Raw genomic sequence first — 24,168 nt, 5'->3', positions numbered from 1 at the left:
TCCTAAGGACAAAGAGAAAACTAGACGACAAAGAAGGACAATCGGAAAAACTTAACACCACTAGCTGTCATAGCTTTTCCTATTGTTTATTTAATACGACTATGTCATGACACTGAAAAGACACAAGGGATGAATATTAGGCTGTGCTATTTTCAAGTTTGCAATTGCGCTGTGTAATTCTGAATTTGACTTCCACGTGCCTCAGTTTCTCCGACAAGAAATCTCACGCAAACTTTGAAGTGCTTCGACGGCAGCAGGAACAAGGAGCTCTACAACGCAGATCCTATTATTATTTTATTCCCAGCATGGCTCGTTGCCATTTATGGAAGAAAAATTAAAAGGCATTGATATACCGCTGCCTTCTGTCTCAACCAGTCTCAACTTCACCTCATAGAGCTAATCCACCACTTACTACAGCCAATGTAAAGACTCTTGTTGCCTCGAGTAGGCTTTGGCTCACATTCCTGCCCGAGAAGATAGGGGAAGTGCACAGGAGCTGCCCTGAGAGCAGAGGTTTTGCTGCTTCAGCTGCCTTTCAACCTCCAAAGGTTGCAAGAGAGACAAAGAAGTGGCCATGGGTAGTAAATACATTCGATGTAACTTTCATTAAAAGAGGAACGTTTTCCGTGTGTGTAACACAAAATGTAAACGCAAGAATTAATTCTGGGCAATGAGAGTGATGTAACGCAGAATAGACGTGATTTCGCATTTGCTCCAGCGCCCTCAGCACCTGGCTGCTGAGTTCTCCGTGACTTGCCTGGTAGCAGTTGCACAGTTCATGGCTTATGTGAAATGGTTAAAGGAAAATAAAAGACAAATAACGTAAATAACCCACGCTTCTGGCTGTGCAGTGATGAAAATGTTTAGCCCAGCCATGCGTGGAGCAGGCCTGCTCTTTGGGCAAATCCATCACAATACATGACACAAAAAAAAAGAAAGTCTGTATAAATACCTAAAAAATAATAGCCAAAGAACACGCTAAAAGTAAACTGGACACAGAACAGACTTCACTGTCTGTAACTTTTTCATTAGGAAGCAACTAAAAGCAGCTAACAGACAGGGTAACTCAACGAGGAGTCAAATCCTTTGTTATGACCTGGTTTTCTCTAAGCACTACCACTATCCTAATGCATTTCCACCTTTCCTGAAGAACCTACAAAGAGCAAAAAAAAAAAACACATACAGTTGATATGCATGGCTGTTCTAAAGCTTAAAAATGAGAACAAGCTGCTGTTCAAAAAGTAAATAATTTATAATAGATTCAAACGATTAGGATTAACCAGCTTAGTTCTTAAAAAAAAAAAAAAGAAAAAAAGGATATTTGATTATTCTAAGATCTGTTTTGGAAACCATTTCTACCTTATTTTTCTTGGTAACACAATTTCATGCTACAAAAAAGGCATCAAACGATGAAAACCGTTTGTTTCTTTCTAGTTCTTAAGTAAAACCAGCAATGTTAAACAGGTCAGATATAATAAATACAGCTATTTCGAGGGAAAGAAAAATGTTTTCCTGTCCTAACTTTGAGTGACAAGAGAAAATTTTTACCAGCTTGCAACTCCACTTTAATAAAAGTGTTCAATTTTATTTAATTGGATATATATGTATATGTTATGTTGGGTTTCTTTGTTGCATTTTTCAAATTAATCATATACCATAGAAGCAACGTTTTAAAGTGCGTAGATGTTCTAGACACCTTTAAAAGTCCTGTTCTGTGGCAGCCACAGTCTCCTAGCCCATATTTTTAAATTTCTGATACTTGGATTACCCCGGCAGGAAGGCGATAGTCCTTGAATAGAGCTTTTTGTTCAGCCTTCTAATAGCTTCCAGCACTTGCCCCAGCCCACAAGATACATACCAAATTTAGTTAGACATCCAGGCCAGACGTGAAGAATTTCTCTGTCAGATCCAGTAAACGCCACCACTTTAACATTTTGGCTTCTCGAGGGCAAGGAGGAGACGGCGGGGCAGGGACGGTGCCTCGCAGCGGCCCAGTGACACGCGGCGGTTCATTAAAGGAAGTTAATTAATGAGGCTACTAACCTCTGCAACCCCCCCAGACGTTCCTCCTTTAGATGAAAAAAGAAAAAAAAAAGAAAAAAGGAGCCATCCATCCTTAGCTGCATCCAACCCTATGAAGACTGGTAAGAGATAGATACATAGAAACACGATATTTTTAAGTCAAGCGTACCATGTAATATTCCCTGAACTCAAATCTATCGCGTACTTCCATGTGAAGACACCAAAGAAATTGCAGCCAGCTCACAGTAACTCTTCTCTTTCGAACTTATTTTAGATTTGTAACCAAGAGCTGCGACCTAATGAAGGCAACCAGTAGGCAATTTGTACTCTTGCATTAACTGATTGTGGTTTCCGTCGCTAACTCGTCACGCTGTCCTCCTCCCGTGCCAGAGCGGTGCGAAGGGAACGCGTTCCTATTGCCATCACCCGACACGACCCAGCAGCGAGAAGAGATTTGTGCCACCAGGACGGGCACGAAGGCCCGCGAGATGCCTCTCGCCGTGCCCTCGGTAGGGTTTGGCTGTGGGAAGAAGCCCTTCTCCCCGGGCTGGCATTCCTCTGGGGAGGACCGGCAGATGTAAACGCTCAGGAAACCGCAAGGCAGCCAAGGGGGACCCGCGGCGGGGCCGGGCAGTGCGGGGCCGTCTGGGGACCGCGATGCTGAGCGCCCGTCGACGGTCCTCATTTGGAAGCAATTGCCCCGCGCAATCCATCAGGAGGGGCCAGCGAAGATATCTTTGTGAAGTGGAAAAAAACGAGTTCTTAATTTATATATGACAATATATATGACAATTACAGCAAATTGGATTGATTTCTTTTTTATTTATATATATTTATATATATATATATGTATTTGAAGACTTTAAAATGAACTGTAAGTCAGAAGATCTGCCAAGGCTCCCTTCCCTAATTAAACACATATCTCGTATTAAAACCCTTTTTAGTCCAGCTGCTGAGAGAGTGTGGAGCCACGGAGATGTATGGTTTGTGGGAAACATTGTGTTCCTTCTCGAATGCTTTAGCTTTCACAAAAGACAGCATGTGAACACTTTCCACAAATACAGACTGTGTTTTCTAATTAAACTACTGGCACTTCCATATAATGAGTTAGCAACCCAAACGAAAGTTTAGACAAATATTTTCAGTTAAAGTAATCGGTTTCAAATGAAATACACCAAGTTCTCACTGTAGCCATACCTTTAGTAATTCCTGTAAGGGTTCTTAAAGAAGAAATAACACAATAACACTGAGATAAAGCATCGCTACTGGGAGACTAACCAAGGAAGAAGTAGGGATGACACACCAGAAAACATCCACAGAGAAAGATTTTCACTGGTAAATTCTTTAGAAAGGTAAAATTCCACTTTAGAAGCAACTTTACTGGCCATATGGATCAATCTCACTGGTCCTAGGTAGATCAGTCTCAGAGTTCAGGTGAGACATGCAAGTTTCTTGTGGAAGACCACTTTTTTTTTCCTGCAATGTAAGAGTTTAGGCTGGTTTATCAGTGTTGACTGCTAGGTAAGGACAGAACAATGTTTGGTCTTTAATTACCTCTATCCCCCTGAAAAGGCACATGAAAGCTGCTATATGAAGTATTACATACTCACACAGGAAAATAAAGTGTTTCTTTTGTTGCATTTGTTGCCGTACTAACATCCAGCTAGCTTTCTACAAAAAGAACAGAGCTCCGCAGGTACTGCGCACACGAGCTTCCTCTGGCTTAGAAAAACAAAACAATTGAGAAATATCAAAGGCCTAATCCCGTGAAAACAACTCTTTCTTTAAACACTCCAACTGTTTCCAGCCCTAAACGTGCTGGGTAAATACCTGCACGTTGTGAAAGGTATTGGCCGGGCAGGGCTAGGTGCCAGCTAACGCGGACTCGGGTCACCTTGGTCAAGCCAGGGATGTGCAGCCAGAGGTTGCCTTTGGGCCAGCGAAGAAAATCCTTCCTTCCTAGCGGGAATCACCTTAAATGCCCAAATTAACACATCTAAGAGCAAACTGCTCTTAGGATTCCAACCACGAGCCCTCTTTTACGCTAACCCTTCGTTACAATAGTTTCATTGTCTTCCCACATCCTACACTGGTGTCTGACACACCTGAATTTCTGAGTTTGTTGACGACACTAACAAACTGCTTCCAGCTCAAGCTGCTACCGTGAAACCCTACAGGGAAGGGTCCTGGTCCCGCACAGCTTCTGCCACCGGCTGCGGGTGGCCGTGGCCACGCAGCAGGCGATGCTCGGCGGCACCCAAGGCCCCCTGGGGACCCAGAAGTTCCCCTAAAAACGAATACACACCGCAGAGCTGAGCCTTGGCAGGCAGGTGGGTTTCCGTCTGGGACAACCGGATGAGTTTTCATCTTTTTTTCCATAACAGTTGGAGGCTCTAACGACCCGCTCACCGCCAGCAGCCGTGGGTGCCGAGGGGAAATGGGCTCTTTACCCCCTGACAGCCGTGAGCTTCGTGCCTTTGTCATGCGAGCACCTTGGTAGCCCCCTGCATGGACATAAAGCCCCCTGTGCACCCCCGGAGCACCCGCAGCAGCCAAGAAGCCGGCATCGGCCCTTCCACACCTGCCCGGCCCCGAGCTAAGGACGCCAAAATCGCGTTTCCCTTCTCCAGCCCGGCTCCCCTCCCACCAGAGCAGCGCTAGCAGCCTGGGAGCGTGCACCGAGCAGGTTTTACTGAATCCTCTCACACTTAGGTCACCGTTACACAATCCCCAGTCCTTATCGTAAGCGGGCTCCCCACGGTCTTCTCCGCGGAGCAGTGACGCCAAGAAGAGGGAGCGAAGGCTGATGGAAAGCCACTTGCGCATGTGCTGCTAGAGCCATTTCGCAAACCTCAGTATTTGTTTTAAAGACATCTCTCAACGTGAAAAATGCTCCTACCTCCTTGTTAAAAGAGAATGTCGCAGACAGTTAATCTTGTCCATTTATTTTATATCATCCAAACCAAAATATTGATACATCTGGACAAACTCAGTCCAAGAAAAGAGCACCATTCCCAAAGCATTCATGAACACAACCAACAGATCATAAATCGTAACTACCCAGAACTGACCACAACTAAATAATCTGTCAAGGGAGGGGGTAGGCAGCCAGTCTGGCTAGGTTGAGGCCGCTGATAGAAATGTAGAAAAAAGCTAAATTAAAAGTATCAACAGTTTGTTGCGCCGGTGTCTCCTGAGTCACCGAGTTAAGACAGCCTAAGCTCCAATAAACCCCCCAGGGTGGGTCAGATGTTTATTAAATCGTGCCCACGGGACTCTCCCAAACTCAGGAAAAGTCATTTATAGGCTCAGCTCTTCCATCGGGGCGAGTTCAGGACAGCGCTCTGCCTGCACAGCTAGCAGAGGCGTCTCCCCGCGCTCGGTGGAGGGAAGCTGAGGACGAGTCCCCACCTGACTGCCAACGGGGAACGGGGGATGTGGGGCCAGTCCCTACAGATGGAAACGTGGGCTACAAGGCACGGCCCCGCCAGCTGGGGCTCTGCTGCTTTCCGCTCTGTGCTGGGAATCATGGCAGCACGTGAGACTCGTTTTATTTTAAGGCAAATCCTAAAAAAACAGAGCGATTAAAAAAAAATCCTCCAATCCCTCCATGTTTTTTTTCACCTGTACCTTAAAGAAGCCAAACTTCAAGCCAAATTCACACCTGTAGCATCCCTGGCTTGGAAAGCAAGGGAGGATCGAGATAATACGTGAGCACCCCAAGTGCAAGACAACAGCTGCACCTGAATGCTGTTTTAAAACATCACAGCCAGAAAGAAAAAGAAACTTCTAGACAGAAATCTGAAGATTAATTCCAGCTCTGCTGAAATCTGCAGGTTTGCCATGAACTTCAAAAAAATAATGTTTTTTCCCATTGTAAAGTTAACAAAATTAGCATACCTGAAATAATTTTAAATATTCCCAACTACATCCCCCAGTTAGCAGACTGCTTGCACTCGTTAGCAACTCCAAATCTGCGCGGAGGGCTGAGCCTGCAGTCCTCGTTTAATTGCGGGATGGGCTGCGGGAACAGAGAGTGCCTTTCCAAGCTCTCCTGAGTGCCAGCTCTGCTGGGACCCCCAGGGCGAGGGGTCTCCTCCCCGCGCCACCGCCCGTGCAGCTCGCTGGTGCCTTTTTGTTGTACAGCCCCCCAAAGCCTGGGCCGACAAGTCCACCATATCCAGGGGGTTGCCGCTATAAATTTTTTATTTCTCTTGATGGGAGCATTGGGTAGACAACCTAATATTTCCTGTTGGGTAACTTGGGGTTTATGTCTCTGAATTGTAAAGGATTGGGGGCTTTTCCCATATACTCCAAGCGCCCTCTCTTTATCTGTGCGCCTAGACTTGATGCCAACGGTGACTGCTCCTCACCAGGAACCTGCAGGCTGAGCTTTCAGCTCCGACCGTAGCAGGGAAGGACCCAAAGCTCTCCTCTGTTTAAATCAACGCAACCAACTGCTGAGAGCTCCGTGCTCTCGTTGCTCTTCTGTGAATGTCCTGAGACACATTCATTGCCTGGTATTTATTTAGAGTTCATTTCTTAACCATAACACAGACTACTTCAAAACTACACGGGAACAAAAGTCACATTTACAGAAGCCAAAGTATTAAAATTAGGTAGGTTTAGAACTGGTGTTTGATTAAATGTCTCTTGCGTGGTGAAAGAGAGCCACAGCAGTGACATGGGATTGCAGTTTGTCCTCAACGCGCCTGTAAATTACAGTAATTAATTTAAACCATGACCTTGTTATTTCCATTACTGTAGTATTTTAAAAGTGAACACAGAAGCGTGAATTCAGCTAGGTATATCTTCATTTTTATGAAAACACTTCTTTGCGATAGGTAGTAAGATCTCACCACTGTACTTTAGTTTGACCTCAAAAGAAAACTAAACAAAGATTTCTGTACCATTGTGCAAATTATAAAAAATGAAGGAGCATTCCTTCCCATCAGGCCTTAATTTAAAATAAAGAGGCACTTTCCTGGCATTAAAAACCTCAGCATTTACCGTTCCTTTTCAACCATCTGCAGCAAGTCACTCAGCTTGAACACAAAAGTTTGGCGCCAACTGAAATAAAATGCATTCAGATAGCTTGTATCTGTAGCTGATAACAGGTCTGAATTCAGTGACACTTATTTACACAAACAACCTACAAGCAAACCATAGGCAATGGTTAATAATAAAATGTAAGCATCTGTAATAACAAATTCATCAAGTGATGTGAAAAAAATCACATTCTTTTAAATTGAAATCCCAGTTTGAATAATGTAACAAAAAATTCTCCATCTGAACCGGTCTTTTGTTTTTGTTCAAGAAAGAGAAGCATGTCCAAATTATTCTGCAAATTTCATAGCTTGTCTTTCCCACCGAAAGGGAAGGAGAGGTCAACTGAACAAACACAAAGGTGAAAAGGGATAAAGGTTAAACACAAACCACTCTCAAACTGAAGGAAATTGAAATAGAAAAATAAAAAGAGGAGGAGTACAGGTAGTAACTTGGCTATTACCACCTTCATCACTATTTGTAGCACCTTTAGGCAAAGAGGTTCCAAACAAAGCCATTCCCCTCATCTGGAGCACCTCTTTAAAACATTGCCTTTAGGAAATAATAGTGTGTTTTTTTTTTCCACTGACAACATCAGTGAAAGCCACTCTGCACAACATTTACTATCATTTGCATATTTTTGCCTTTATATAGATAAACAGATAATTACGGCCTTTCTATCCCTTCAAGCTTCACAGTTGGATCAGCATGGAAAAGTGCAGAGCATCACCCCATGAGCACACGGTTGATTTGGAGTCATCTGAATTACGTCCGCTCCCACGTCCCTTCGGCAGCCCGGTGCTCCCGACAGACCTTATCAAATCCCACAAACGAGCACAGTTATAGATGAACGTAACAAACCCCAACCGTCCTGGCAGCTTCACAGATGTTATCACTGCAAAATAACGACAGGAATGTGCCTCATCCAAGTGCCCGCACGACTGCCATTCGTACGTCTGGCCAGGAAGCACGGCGCAGCCACTTCGGCCTCCTCGCGAGCATTAACGCCCAGACAGAGCTGCAAAGATAAACAGTGCTTTTGACGAGGCCCTCACTTTGATAAAACAAGATTTATTCTCAAGAATTACTGGAGCTGCTCACAGCTTTCAGGAAGAAAATGAAGAAAAGGAAAATACATAAGCTGCTGGAGTGAGACTAATGATGATATATGCTCGACATTAAAACTGCTAAAACCCGGCTGTATGTTGGTAAATTCTGTCATGTGCCTGGGAGCCTGGGTCCTGGCTTTTGAGCCAGCAGCCCGCAGTTTCTCGTGCTGCTTTTAACAATAACTTCTTTTGTTGCCCTTGCCAAGTCGTCGCTCCGCTCCCTGTGCTGTGAGAAGAGGCCAGTGCTCACCTACCAGCCAGAGGCTAAGTGGGCTTCCACTGATGTCTCCAAAGTGCTTTGCAAGTTCTTTCAATTATTATTATGAAACCAGTACTGCAAACAGGCAAGTGGCAATCCAACAAATCTGTGCTCTCTGCGGCCTTATTTCTACCCTTCTAAGTTCAGTAACCCCCATTTTACACGTTGACGAGGGTGGTGTGGAGAGCGTAGCCGGCGGGTGCTGGACACATCACCTCTTCCCTCCCTTCAGCTCAAAGCTGTATCAGCCGTACCACAAGCGGCTGACACCCTAAAATGACCTAAATAACAGCAGTTCCCTAAATGCTCCATGAAAGATATCCCATCGTACAACTGACGGTTCGCTCTGTGTGTCCCTTGCCGCTGTTCAAGGCCCAGTCCCAGTGGACAACAACTACTGCCTCCCCCATGGTGGTGGCTCCTTAACTTACTGGAAGAACATCATCAATTCTGCCCTCTCATGTCTGCGTGTAATTAAATTCAGTAACAACTGTTTCATCGTCCACCTCTCCTACCTTTGCCCCCAGTCACGGAGGTTAGGCTTGATGAAGAGGGCCTGTGGCCCTCCTGGAGAGCCAGGCACCCCAGCCTTTTGCTCTGATCTCGGCCCTTCCGCGAAATAATCCTCGAGCAAATCTTCTTTCCTTCCCCACCGAACATAGCACCACACACACAACATTCTCAGCAAAGGAGAGGTAATGGTTTGAACATTGTGCGGAGGAGCTGAGCATGGTGATACGCACTGCAGGGAAAGTTCCAGGCACCGTACATCTGAGAAGCAGGGCCACACGTTAATTATGCCCCGAATCACCTCAGAATTCTGTGTTTGTTTTTCTTAATCAAATAGCAATCATTTCAAAATATTTTTCATCTCTACTCTCTTATGACTCATTCTGAATGACGCCAGCAGCAGCAGCTGCCTAGTCTTACCTTATTTGAAAGATAAAGCCCAACCAAACAAGCATCCTAACCCCCTAAAAACCATCACGGAGCGATTCATCTGGCAGGACTGAGGAGAGGAAGCGTGAAAACTCAGACCTGCCACGTACCAGCGTTGTGCATGCCCTCCGGTGACAGCCAGATCTCACCTCTCACAGACTTAAAGCCGTGCGGTGCGTGCCTAATGTCACCATGGATGTTGGTCCGGATCCCACCTGCTTAAAACGGAAGATTTATTCAGTAAAATGACATGTAGGCCAGCAAGGAGAAAGCAGACTTCTTATCTGCTCGTTTAAATACCAGCTTGAAGGAATTGCACCTTTTCCAAAAAGCAGCAGTGGGGAAACAGAATAAACTCCAGATCACCTCCAACAAGTAAAGGCTTCCACCGGGGGGGCCTTAAGTCAGGTACCTTCCTCCCTCCTGAACAGAGAAAACAACCGCTCTTCCCCAAATAACCGCAGAGAGAAATTACAGCTAGAAAACAGAAGTCCGCGTTAAAGCATTTCCCAAATCAGAGGTGTTGCAGTAGGAAACGGAGAAATGAGAGGGACTGCAGGGCCACCTCGAGCACTGCGGGGCCACCTCGGGCACTGCGGGGCCACCTCGGGCACTGCGGGGCCGGCCAGCCACGTCAGGGCCTCGGGCACCATCACCTGCAGAAAATAGGGCCTCAGCCACGCCAGCATATGATGGGCAGTTATGCTCAGATGGCAGCTTGATTGTCGTTATTACTGCTTTTTAATCGTAACTCAGAGCACAGTCAAAAGCTGCTACCTCAAATTCACTCCTTAGGAAAACGCAGGTTCCCTGGTTCCACACTTCAAGATTCCTACCTGCACAAACAAAACCTCAGAGAGTAACCCAGATACCATCCCATCAGCATTACTGCCCAATTAATATCAGCAAGGGAGAAAACTGTAGTTAACACTGCTGTAATTACAAGACAAAGAGCGCTGCCGCAGTACTAGCAGCCCACCAGAACAGAACCGCCGCGCTGAAGCAAGGCTCCGCTCCCTCCTGGAGCAGCTCAGACAATGGCCGCATTGTTCAGCAGCCTCATCGCTGCTGAAGGCCACCCACATCTTCCCCACTCCAGGCAGAAGTCAAAATCTTCCAGCTCAATAGACACCCAGTCAAAGGAGAAAGCATCTTTACAAGGCTTGTTCATTTTTCTTGGACAAGAAGGGAGTTCAGCCTTTGCCTTCAAGCCAAGTCCCCGAAAGGAAGGGAATGAGTTTGAAGTTCCTGAAGATGGACATGCCTCCAACGCTCAGGCATTTTGTATCGCACAAGATTGATTTCCTCCGACTACAAGAGGCCTCGGGTGAAAACGATCCTTCACAGCCTCGTGGCCGGGAGCCAGCATTAGGCTGAAACACAAAGAACGCATCGTGCTTGCCTCAAGATGTCAGGGGCTTTTGATAAATTAAAATTCATCTTGGTAAATGAAAAATTCCTAGAATCTTTTGTTCACGCTAACACGCACAGTAATATTTCACATTTAAATACATTACACACAAAAAAAAAAGTAAAAAATTAGTCAGTCCTTCCAAAAATTGTACAAAACCCCCATTTTTGAAAAGTTTAAAAGGTTCTTTTACTTTTTACTGGGACTCCTATAAGAAAGGAAAACTAAATGCACCTACCCTAAAAGTGCTGGAGGGTGGGAAAACAACAAAAATAAGCTAATTGCTGAGCCAGATGAAGTCCGGACAAGCTGCGTCCAAAATCACCCGTGGCTCCGGGTACGCAACACCAAACACTTGCCACGAGGTAGGGACAATGCCATGAGAACAGAGTAAACGCTGCAGTGTACGAGCTCATCCTGTACAGTTTTAAGTGCTTTCAGGATTCACCTACGGAGCAAAAGAGGCTCTGGAAATAAGAGTTGCCAGATGTCTCATTAAAAACTAGGATTTTTTAATATTTCTCCTGATGTCCCATTAACCTCGTCACTACTCGCGTACATGCCATCTGGCATCCTTCTTGGGATGTCCAGCAAAACTAGCAGACACGTGTTAACATCAAAGGGAACAAGGGGGAAGCCCTCACGAGCTCGAATTCAATTCCTTCAGCCTGCCCTGCCTGGAACAGGGCAAGGACAGCAGGGAGGCAAAGGGAAACAGCTCCTGGGTGAAATAAGCACAGAAAGAGCGAACATAGCCCGGATGGATGAGGTAGCCTGGCTCCTGCACGTTTCTCAGGAGAGAAAGCTAGCACAGAGCTTGTCTGGGAGAAGAAAAAAAGTGGAAAAAAGGATCTTAGCATGAAACCCCAAGTGCCTTCGCTGAGCAGGAGGCACACCAGGGCTGCTTGGGGCCGGCTGCACACAAGTCTCTGCTGCCACAAACAAATTGACTCTTCCTTCTAAAAAACAACTGATCAGTAAGCACTTACCCTATGAAAAAAGCTCTTTTTTTTTTTGTTAAATAAGAATATTTACAGCAGGTCTCAGGGAAACCCAATCAGTCCTTAGAAAGTATTTAGGAATAAAAAGGTGCACAGAGTCGTCGCTCTCTCCATCCCCTGGCAGAAATGAGATATTCCTTGGGAGCTGAAAGGGATCTAGTTTATCATGTCCACTGAACACCTGCCTCCACGTAACCCTTTGGGGACTTTCTGCTTCAGCTGCTCTTTTCAGCGGGGTTAGCAGATCAAGAGGGCCCTAAATTCTTCAAAAACCGTTCTCCTCCTGCCTCCTTTGGACCATATCTTAGGCCAGTCTTTCAACACAGGGTCTTCATCCCTAGGATCTTCAAAAAGACTCCAACCGAGGGATCACAGAAAGCCAGGACAAGGCGGTTTTGTTCCTGCCACGTGTTTGAGCTGAGATCCACCCCCCGTCCGCACTGCAGCGCTGCCTTCTGCCCTGCTCGGGGAGGCAAAGCGCTCCTGCCTCCACGTCGTGCACCGCTCCACGCCATGTGCGACGCCAGCAACGTCTGCAGCAAGTTCAGCAATCCAGCACAGGGCACTTCTGGACTACGGACCATCTGTCCTCATCTCTGCATGGATATAAAATTTGTAGCAATACTCTTCGTGTACTTATGTCTAAAAAATAATTCGCCTGCAAAAGCAAACTGTGTACTGAGGAAAAAATAAGGCGGGGAAACATCAGAAAGGAGAATGATTTGGAGGCTTCTATTTACCTGAAAGTCAAATTTTGCTCTCTTATTCAGGTGGCCACGTAAAATATTTGAACTGAGGCGCTCGGACTGCAGCGACAGCAGAAGTCAGGCCCCGTGCCTGCGGTGTTTACACAGAGCTCCGCAATACAATCGCTGCTTCGGGGAGAGATAAAAATGACATTCACCCTAATCAAAACTTAGAGGCTTTACTTCTAAAGAAAAGCTGAGATAAGATTAACCCGGCAGCATTATCTTGGCATAGGAGAGTAAGAGCGCTCTGTTTATTTACCTACTCTGTTCTGAAATGTATTGAATGTTCTCGGTTGTAAATAGCAAAGCTCCTTTCCCCTACACGCTCTGTTTAAATAGGACCATCATTGTCGTAGATTTATTTTTTTTTTTAGACTAAATGCCGTGTAGTCAGATTGGAAGGATGGAGCTGCAAACGTCTGTCCCAGTGCCGAGCGTACAGAAAGCTGGCACTGAAAGGACAGGGGAGTTTGGTGGGAGACTCAGCTGACTGCATGCCCGCTCTGAGCAGAGCACAAAGCATCCCCCAGACCCGTGGTCAGAGCAGAAAGCGTCCCCCAGACCCCCAATTAAAGCAGAAAGCATCCCCAGGCCCCCGGCAGGGCAGCGGGGCCGGGCAGCTCCCCTGCAGCCAGGGGACTTATCAGCCTTATCGGCGTTAACCCCTTTGTGCAGTCCCACAGAGCTGCCTCCGGCAAAAACGCGCGCACGGTGCCAGGAAGCGGTGCCAAGAAGCACTGCTGCTTTCCAGAATCCAGTTCCAAAGTCTGTAACGTGTACGGGCCAATTATTTGAAAATATGGGATAATATATGCGTTCCCAGTCCCGTGCCCAGAAAGCAGGCAGCGGCTGCAGGGCGGAAAGTGTAAAAATTTGTGTCGCACAGAAAGACGACCGGGACTTCTGCTCTGTGTTGACAGAATAAGAGCAGTTTATAGCCAGTTGGAATTAATTCATTGCTTTTTCATTGCAGAACAGGACATGTAAAACACAGAGTGCTCAAAACAGTAACAGTTATCCCGAATTACATGAAAAATTGCTCCGAGCAAAACCTATAGAGGAGCGGGGCATTCGCTCTTCACGTTAAGTATTACACAGCAGAATAAAAAATGTAAAATGCAGTATTTCATAAACACCACCTCGTCTGTATGGTTGTACTTTACTGTCTCTCGTAATTTTTTATGTCATGCTTAGAAGCTGAATCAAGTACCTGGCACTTCAGCAACGGCGTCAGGGAAAGTGCAGGCTCCTAAATGAACTGCTGGGTGCTTGGGATTTTTTCAAAGCCACTCCGACGGCTGCTGCGGGGCTCCCTGCCCCGCCGGTGACGCAGCTAAAGGCTGTACCAGAGCGGTGTCCCAACGCCGGGCGGCCTCAGTTGGAGCTCCTGAGCAACCTGCCTTCCTCACCTATGGCGATTCTTTCTTCCTTGAAAGATTTTTTTAAGCAACTTGCTGTAAAATTCAACGTTTCCAACTGAAATCAGATTTGTTTACGAAGAATGTATAATAAGAAGTAAAACCCCCAAACGTGTCCACTAAACACATGAATGAGGGTTTCTTAACCAGCCCTGCTGTCCCCGGGGCTCCCTGCAAACCACCTGGAGGTTTCAGGGCCTGTCCGAGTGTGCTGAGCTCCGGGCTGAACCTCAAATAATTTCCTCTGGGTCCGGTGTCAGCCTGGACAAGTTACTCAGCCTCTCTGTGTCTCCATTTCCCACCCAAGCAATGGGAACAGCAGTCTATGCCCGCCTCAGGTGGAACATAAGGGAAAACGGTGTCAAAGACAGGCTTTGGGATGGTTACACTGATAAGAACCACGTAATTAGCAGAGGATAGGAAAAAAATGCATCTTAGCCGAAATCAGCCTGCAAGTCATGTCACAGTGCTCCGAAGGGCAGCATGGGTTCAGTTCTGTCGCGTTTAATAAAACAGGTAATTACTAACCCTCTTGATCCCTCCACCTGATATCAGCGAACAAATACCTGTGCAGAAAGAGCTCCACCTCTGAACAATGCATGAGAGTCTCTCCAGGCCGAAGCCCCAAACAACCCCTCGCTTTGCTCACTCTAGCAAAATGTTGGCATCCCAACATCCCAACGCGTGGCCCGCTGCAGAGCTCCTGCCTCCCCTGCAGCGCCCAGCCCGAGCGCCAGCACACCCCAGGCACCAGCGCCGCCAGCACGGGGATGCACACACAGGATGCTTCCCCCGGGGACAGGAGAAACAAGTCTGCTGTGGCCATTTAAAATACTTTCTTCCTTTCCTTCGTACTCACTTCAGAGGCTCGAAACGCATGTTTAGTGCCCGAGTGCGTCTTTCCAATGGAAAAAGACATTCAGAAAAGCTTAAACGGCTGTGGGAAAGAATGCACGTTCAGGAGAGGATCCAAAATGGTGGCCACAAATCTGCCCTGTGGATTTTGGGGACGGCAGAAGAAGAGCAGAGGCCGCCTCCGTTTCTGTGCAGCTGCAGCATGCTGTGCAATGACTGAAAAGGCATCTTCCTGCTTACCGCAGAAATAAGCAGCAGAGCGGCGGCGGTGCCAAAGCTCAGAGGATGACAAAGAAACCAACAACAAAACAAAACAACAAAAAACTCAGTCGCTATTTTTCCAAACAATTCTCGGGATAAAAATACGGTTTTATAGATTTAAACATTTTTTCTTTAAGGAAAAAGAGTGCATTAATACCAAGCGCTAAACACGAACTTCATAAGGTGATTTCGGATAGACAAGATTTAAATGCAAGATTTAAACACCTAAGGAACAGGCCGACAAGCTAAGCTGCAAGCAGGCTGCCACGTGCCAGCAGGGTGGATTCACGTCCCCACGAAGAGCTTGCTCCGCTGTTGAAGCCACAGTTTGCTGAGTTCTTTTGCCCCAGAGCGACGGCCAAAGGCACGTCCTCTCCAGCCCAGGCACACCACCAGCCCTTGCTCTATTAACTACATATGGCAGGGAAACGAGGGAGGAAAAGCACAATATGCCACAGCCCTTTCCCACAGAGACGTAGCAGTATCAGAGGATCAGACTGTGTTATTTAAATCTGAGAGACTAAAAATACGGCTCTTTATTGCTCTGGAATTCAAAGACTAAGAGCAGCTACCCGATCCGGGGCACCAAACCTAAGGCCGTAGCGCAGCCCCTCCCAGCGGCTTGAAGTTGCTGTGCTTTATTTGTCCCTTAGTAAAACAAACAAACAAACAAGCACATGCTGCCAATTGCCTTTACGTTACACGCTATCAACCAAAAGCTTTATCTGGGTTTTTTCCAAGACCACCGCCAAGGCTCACATTACAGAGACTTTGCATTAAGTAGGTTGTGTTGGTTTTTTTTCTTTTGAACAGAACAATCTTGCAACTTTAATGTTAATGAAATAGTTTAAACTTGTCTATGAAAAATCAAGAGAAAAAAATGCATTCCCCTCTCAAGGGGAATCCCTCTTAATCTCATGTTAATAAGATACTAAGGCTGCGTTTGCCAGCATCCATCAGAGACAAATAAAATAAATAAAACCAATTGCAAGCGGAGTCCCACCACCCTTCCCATCCCCTGCTCTAGGAAACCTGAAAACCTGCACGGACGTTTACACACAGCTGAGATCACAGAAACTGGAGCAACATCTTCGGTCAGTGCAGGTCTGATCCAGAGCTAGACGAAAGACCCCGCTGACTTCCCGAGGTGCCGGACCAACGCGCACATCCCAGCCCGTGCCAGGGAGGACCTGCTGCCTATTCCCTGCAGTGCCGCCCAGTCCAACTTAAACATCTCAAGCCATATAGCTTCAATAACCCCCCTCGCAATATTACTCAGCCCAACAGATTTTTCTCTTAGGAAACTGCTTCTGAAATTTAGCTTAGACTTCCTTGCCTGCATTTCCTTCCTCCTGTTTAAAGCCAGGTCTTGCTCTGCATTGCTCTCAATAACACCCCCCTGCCCGCCGGTAATGCAAATGAAATACGTGCAGGCAAAAAGATCGTTCCTCTTAACTTCTATGTGCATTCCAAGAAAAAAAAAAAAAAAAAGATTTTGATGTTTTCGCTCTCAGATTTCCCCCCAATTTGTTGAAAAGCTTTCTCGTATTAGCTTTCCCACAGCTGTATGCAATATTGTAAGCGTGCTCCCACGACAGCTGGAGCGAAGGCCCGCTCACCTCGCTGATCCCTTGTACATTTGCTTTCAGGTTCCCTTCAGCCCAATATCAGCAGTCAGCCAGATTTGGGCACATTTTGACCACCGCAAGATCCCACCGACAAGCACCTATTTCTCGTTCGCTACGTCCCTGGTTCCTCCTTCGCTCAGCACCACGCAGAGAACGCCGGCAACGGCTGCAGGTAACAAATGCTCGACAAACTGTGGCTGGTCCAGCTCCACCGCTGCATGAGAAGTGGTTTACACGGTGGGAGAACGAACTGTATTTAAGCAGTTTCTTAAGACTGTTTATTTGAATAAGCAACATGCAAGTCTCATACGAACGGCCGCCATGTCCGTGAGCAGCTCGGCCAGGAGCTGAGGCTGGCCTGGAGCAGCGGGAGAGGCACGCACTTCTCCGGACATCTCCTTCTCGGCTTCCCGAGCTAGGCAGTGAGCTTACCAGCACCACAGCCTCCGCAGGATGTCTCCGCACCACATGCAGCTTTACAAGGCCTTGAGGAGCTACCAGAAGAAAAACAGCAAAACCCACGGAGAGGAGTAAAGCGCACGTGCGCGATGCAGCAGGGCCCCTCGGCCAGCACTACAAGAAAATCCACAGAATCCAGATATTCTGCCTCCCAGAAAACTGTGTGATTCTGGCAGGGCTGACTGATGCCATCATACACAACACAAGGTTTCTTACCTCGAATCTAATCAATAAATATTAAAAAGGTGAATCTGATCCTTAGGAAACAGCAAGCAGCAGCAGGCTTCACAAAGAGGGTCACGTCGGGGGGAAGTTACCGGGGCAAAAACGTGCTGGGGTTTCCAATGGAAGGCAGAAAAGTTAAACATCGCCCTCCGACTCATGAGGCTACAGCTCAGCCCAGCTAGGGAAATCACTCATTTGGATAAAAAATTGAGTATCACAAAAAAAAAAAAAGGAAGGGGGGGAAGCATGTGTATGTATGATGGGGAGGGGAGGGAGAAAGAGGAAAGTAATACTTGTTATTTGAGCAGGGCATGCCTTTTTTTCTTGGCAATCTCTGCCTCCTCTTTTCAACAGACACATCCTTTGGGGCCTAAATTGTGAGTTAGACACATGTACGTAGAGAAACGGGCCTCTGTTTTCTGTATAACGACAGACTACTTATTTTTCAGCACAGACAACCCCTCATATCTGGTATTTAACTTATATGTAAACTAGTCCCAGCAGAGCTACCCCTCTTAATGGCTCACACAACTTTGGAAGATGGATTTTTTTTTTTCTACTCTTGGACTAGACTCATCACTGATGCATTAACTCAAAACGACAGTGAACCTAAGTCTATTCAGTTTTGCGGGTTGGTGTTGAGTGATTAGGCTTCTTGGCAGCCCCGAACTACTTGGGAAGTCAGAAGTGAATCAAAGACTATTACACAGATACAGAAAAAACATTAGAGATTCTGACATACTCAATCCTTTCAAAATGTTTGATGTTTTGCTGTTCTCAAGTGGCTCATGTGATTAATAAAGTAGACGTATTTGTCATCTCCTTGGACGGGACTAAAAACGTACTTTGTTACGAGGGAAGACTAATAGGCTTCCAGAGAAACTCCGCAGGTGAATACCACCCACAGCCCCGCTGTCCTCCCCCGGCGTGCAAAAGAAAGATGTGCAGTGCCGCAGCATCCTTCCTTGTGTGAGCAGTCCCAGGAGCTGGGAAGAGGAGGGCTTCAGGATGTGTGTTACAGCTCCGATCGGAACAAAGTTTGTTACTTGTGGACTTCCATAGCAGAAAAATTTCATGCTCTACCAGGTCTTAGGTGAGAAATGGTTTAGGTACAATACCTTTATGGCTTTAATTCACGTATATATTTGTAAACACCAGAAGAAATAGGACAGGGAGTTGTTCACAAATTATTCACTGAGCCTAGGGAAGCTTGCTTCCCCAGGATCTCCTCCGAGTCACCAAGTCACCTAGGGTAAAAGAGATGTGGCCGAGTCCTCGTGCCATCTCCCTCCCCGAACCCATTCCTAATAGATGTAAATCTAGTCTCTGTTAAAGACCTTCACTGTCTGTGAAGTCTGCGTTGCTTCCCTAGGCTGTGAAGGGCTTCGTTTTCTTCACCCCGGGAAGCTTTTCCTCATATCTAAATTAAATCTCTTCTCCTGCAAATGAAGCCTAATATCTCTTGTCCTAGCAATCGCTGCCACTGCAGAAAAAGCTGTCCTCCTCATCCCCCTAACAGCTTGTGTACCGAACACTCGTAATATCTGTTTGGTTTTTTTTTGCTTGTTTAGTTGGTTGGTGAAGCAGCCCCAGCTCATTCAGCCTTTGTGGGCCATGTTTTCGTAGCTCTGTGACGATTCTCGTTGTTCTCACTGGGCTTTCCCCAGCTGATCTGTACGTTTCTTAAGATGTGCTTCCCAAAACCAGGCACGGAGCGGCTCCAGCTGAGGTCTCGCCCACGCTGAGCAGAGGGACAGACGGCTTCTTGTGCCCTGCTGCTTCTGTTGCCGCTGCCGTGGCCAAACACAACGTTTGCCTTCTCCTCACAGTACGCCACTGTCAGCTCCGCTCCAGTTCTGTTCCGCAAAACTCCCCAGTCGTTTCAGAAGAGCTGCAACCCAACCACATTCCTATTCTGTAATTCATCCAGGTGATTGCTCCTTTACAAGCCTAATATATCACACTTACCCTGTTTCAGCATATTTCTTCGGACTGTTTCTCCAGCTGAGCGAGGCCGGGAGGACCAACACACCCGCCGACACGCTCCCACCCGCGCGCCTCCGTACAGCCGCGGCTCCACACACTGGGATGTGGGCAGAAACACCAAGCAGACCACATTTTGCCCTTTGGTTTCGCCTACCAAGAACTGTTCCTCTGCACCAAACACAGGTCAGCATTTCTCCTGGCTTTCTTTCTCTTTTTCTGCTACTCTCATCAGCAGTTAGAGCTTAAGCCCTATCCCGCGCTTTAGCTTTTCTGATTTTGTTACTTTATCATAAGCTTTTTTACTCATCTTCAGTAATCTCATTTCTGTTTCTAATGCTTCCCTCTTGAGTTTGAGGCCACCGCCTCTCTCATCTGCACCTCTTGTCATTCCCACGTAGGAAGAGAACATCCTCACATCACCAGCGTAGCCTCTGTGAAGAACGAGAGACTCCTTTATGCACTTTTTTCTTTATACTTGCTTTACATAGGATCTTATGAACCAGGTGAGCCTACTACATCACAGTATTTTTATGTCCTCCCTGTTTCCTAAGGACTTGAAGCTCCATCGTTCAGGACCGTTAAGCAAAGTACTTTTCGATGTCAAGATACCAAACTCTAAAGCACTTTGTAATCTTATATTTGATATCTATAGGTTTAGCTAAAATTCGCACATCACATGATACATGGAAGTGTTCCTTGGAAAACATATTCAACACAAAGCTATTTATCATGTTGGTGCAAGTCCAGCTTTTTGATTTTTTTTTTTGTTTGTTGTTGTTGTTGACATAGCATCTCAGTCGTGGCACTTCAAGAAGTGTCTCATGTTACTTACAGGACATTCTGAGTTCTGTTTCTTTGCAAGGCGTATTACTATATAGGTAAGACATCATTGTTATGCAGCTATTTATCTCCTTTTGCTATATGAGGCTGCTTTTACATGTCTAAATATAGATATTTTTAGTCCGAATTTGCGTTAGAACTGTTGACATGCCTCATCTCGACTCAAAATGCACAGAGGCAGCACCACAAAGGACCCCACTCTTGCCAAGGTGCTGCACACCAGGACCACGTCTCCGTTTCTCTTGGCACGCAGGTGGCAGCCACAGCTCGGGGGCGATCTCGGGCAGCCGCAGTGTGACCACGGCTCCCCCTCTGCCCCGGAGAGGGGCAAGCCTTCACCTCCAGCTGCGGTCAGCCGATCGGTACATGGCCTTGCGCAGAAAAGGGTATTTCAACCCAACGTCACGAAATGCTAGAAAACGCGTTTGTTGGATGAAGGTAATTTTGAAATTAGCAGCTCCAAAACCAATTTGCTGACAATTTCTTTCTGCCAACATCCCGCTCCCCTCCACAGTTTGCCAACCTGGGCATGGCAGGAGACGGTGCCAGGGCTTGGAAGGTCTAGGTAGAAGGGCAGTGGTGGAGGAGTTTGGGCAAACCCAAGAAAAAGGGGCAATGAACGTAAGATGACTGCTTGTGTACCAGGTGGAAAAGAGACAGGCACAGGCAAGGCCTCAAACTGCTGCAAAAAAAATACAGTGCTTTGATCTTAAATTTTTGTTAAAATGGGGGCACCTGGAGGAGAACGTCCCTGGCTTTTATTCCCTGCTACGGGCTCTTTCAGGTTCTCAAAAAGTGATTAAACCTGTGCTCCTCTGCATGTACCTAAATGGAGAACATGCATCTAACTCACAGCAACAAACAGCGAGAAAATATTTTTTAAAAAAATGTTTATAAACATTTTTGAGATCCCTGGATCAAACCTATATAAAAATGGAAAACTTCTGGACACGATCACTGAGAGACAGCAAAGAAATAAAAATTGTGCGCGTTATAATTTTTTTAGATGGAACATCGAAAAGATTTGCTTTTTTTCTGAAGCCTGCCAAACTGCAATAGGAACCATATTTTCTGCATGAAATTTAACACCCAAAAGAAACTGTAAAGGACCAGAGGGTCTCCTGTCCCTATCCAGTTATTACTGCTGTAAGCTCCGTGAGCATATGGCAAGAACACACTCTGCCTTGCCTTTCTGGATGTAAATACAGATGAATGTGTTCATCTGTATGCTGAAAAAGAAAAAAAAAAAGACCTACAGGCCTTATTAAATGAGTTATCACACACACACACACACACACAAAAAGCAAGCAGCAGAAGTACATTATTGCAGTACATAAGTTCAGGCATATCGTTTTTTACACACTTTATACGCTCCAGTTTTTATGGGCATTTTGCTCTGGCTGCACTGCCTCTTTCTTTCAGGCCTCGATGAAAAAAAAGAGCCCGGCTCCTGCACACAGCAGTTCCTGCGTTACTCCCAGCTCTGATTCCAGAGGCATCAATGCTTAAGCTACGTATTATCATCAGCCTAGAATATCTTTCAAGGAACAATACCAAAATATGACAGGTGTTCAAAACATGCTTTTTGTCTCTCTCCTGCTCTCCATCATCTGGCTTTACCTACTACAGGGTCAGATAAGCCGGAGAAAGTGAGTGCAAATGTTAACGATAACGCACACATCGCGCGGGTTTCTCCAGGAGCGCCTCTTCCACGCCCAAACCACTGCAAAAAAAACCAGCTGCTCCAGTTCAGAGCGGGGCAAATCCCCACGGATTACACCGAAGTACCGCTTTGTGCGAGATTTACTGAAGAGCACAATAATGGCACGGCTGATCCCTGGCATGGCACGGGCCACAGCTCCCTGCCCCCAGCAATCCTCGTGCACAGCCACTTGCAGCCGTGGGGATGCTGACCGAAAGGCTGCCAAGGGACGAGGCGTCTGCCACATCATTTGAACGCCCGCTTGCAACACACAGCGAAAAACTTGCAAAAGAAAAGTGAAATTGGCTGCCTACCTTCAGGTTCAACTACCTTTATTTCAAGCTGTAGATGCTGTGCAGAGTACAGCTACGCTGCAGACCACACGGAGAAGCACCTGAGGATGCCGGCCCCAGAAGAGGAGCTCCAGAAGGCCCACGAGAGCTAGGAGCACCGCCGTGCAGAGGAAACCTGCTTCCTTAAAGCATCAGGCACCCATGGTAACTTACGTGTTCTTGTGCTGAACCAGCCCGATTATTTTTGCAGAGCTGAGTCTGTGTATTTAAAACAAATTCTGAACAAACCTCTCTTTTGTTTGTAAGGGTTTGCTTCCCCAGTAATTTCAGCGCACTTGTCTCTAAGGACAGTGTTTCCCAAACATGCTCGTGAACCCTCTGGGAAGGCACCTGGGGCTCCAGGACTTGCAGCCACGTCACCGTGCCTCCCAGGATTGCAAACCTCGGCACCCGACCCTCGCAGGGACCCTGCAGGCGGATCCCAAGGAAGGTAACTGCATCAGGAACGTGTGCTTACACCGAAAGCGTCGATCTCAGCATCAGCCCTCACCCTCACTTCGTGGGGCCTTGCTAGAAAACTACAAAGTGAGATTAAGTCTGCAGCAAAATCAGGATTACACAGGCACAAGACGAGGTACAGAAGAACAAAAGCTGCTCTCATGCTAGAGAAAACCCTGCCTCCCCCTTCCACCCGTATCTCCCCAACTACTTTTATGAAGTTTAATCAAAAAATATATACGTTTTTTTATAGTGCGGTCCTAAAGTTTGGTTGAACCCAAGTGAAATCCCGAACGGACTGTACATGTTAACGATACCGTGCTCTCTTCTGGCCTCCCGCCAAGGAGCGAACAGTGCCAACATTTGCAGACTTCCAACAGGAAATTAAATAACTGCCCTGTTGGAAATATAAACCCATTTACGGTGGTCAGACTTGCATTTTCCAAAACAATGATACAGTTTGTGCGCTAGGAAAATTTGTAGGTGGATTTAGCCCAACAAATATGAAACAAAGCCTTATGAAAAGGTGTTTTACGCAGCTCCACGAATTATAGCTTTGTCAGGTGTACTTCCTGACCTGGGGCTTAGCTGGGAACACTCACGTGGGTCCTTACTGAGCACGGCTGTATACACACACACACTGCCCACGGCTGGGGACGAACAGAAGAGCTGCTTATTTCACCATCTGTACTCTTTCAGGTCCTCCTCGAGGGGTGCTGTGGGCAGCTTGCAGGGTGCCTGCCGGACACGTGGGAGCCTTCGCTTTGTTGTTAACCTCTTATGGGACTTTTGGTCAAGTCTCTGCTCCGGGCTGCTCTTCCTCCTCACACTTCACCACGTATTGAAGGCAAACTCCTCTCCTTACTGAAGGCAATGGGTTTTGCCACTGACATCGCTGCCACTGAGATTTAGACAAGAAACCTGCCAGAGCAAGGAGCCTGCTCCTTACCGGCTGTGGCGTAAACCTTGTCTAAGCCCTGCAGGAGCTACCCACAATAAACAACGCTACTGTTAAGCATTATTCTTTAGCAAATTTGAATCTTATCTTCGTTCCTCTTTGTCACCCTGCTACTGGGACTTTCGTCCTCTGCCAGCTCTGTGCCGTTCGATGCCTGCAGCTGCCAGCCAAGAAGCTTGCATGAACACACAACCTCCTAAAAAATTAGTAGCGTAGCTCTGAGGAACAAACTCAAAGGCATACTATTATCCCGTCAACATATCTGCTATTGGGAGTCAGAAGTGGGACGGACACACAACCAGGAGGGACACAGGAGGCAGGCGGTGCTCAGCACAAACAGAACAGTTCAGGAACAGCAGCTGCTGCAACTCCACACCTGACAGGATGAGAAAATTGCCCTTCACATTTTTCGAAGACTTAGTGACGATTGCAGTGTTAATCCCTAATATTTCCTTTTAAAGCAGCATCATGCCCTAGCGCAGACCCAGTGCACCTTGCCTATTTGTCAA

The 24,168-nt window shown here is 46.7% G+C and overlaps 1 protein-coding gene across 1 annotated transcript in view; it reads right to left on the bottom strand.

Moving 5' to 3' along the window:
- Nucleotides 1-24,168, bottom strand: part of ROR1 (receptor tyrosine kinase like orphan receptor 1) — a 157,134-nt gene that overhangs the window by 115,301 nt on the left and 17,665 nt on the right. The window lies entirely within an intron of this gene.

This window comes from Anser anser (genome assembly GCF_964211835.1).
Source record: "Anser anser genome assembly, chromosome: 8".
In the NCBI taxonomy this organism is placed as follows: Eukaryota; Metazoa; Chordata; class Aves; order Anseriformes; family Anatidae; genus Anser; species Anser anser.
This window is presented reverse-complemented; position numbering and strand designations above follow the sequence as displayed.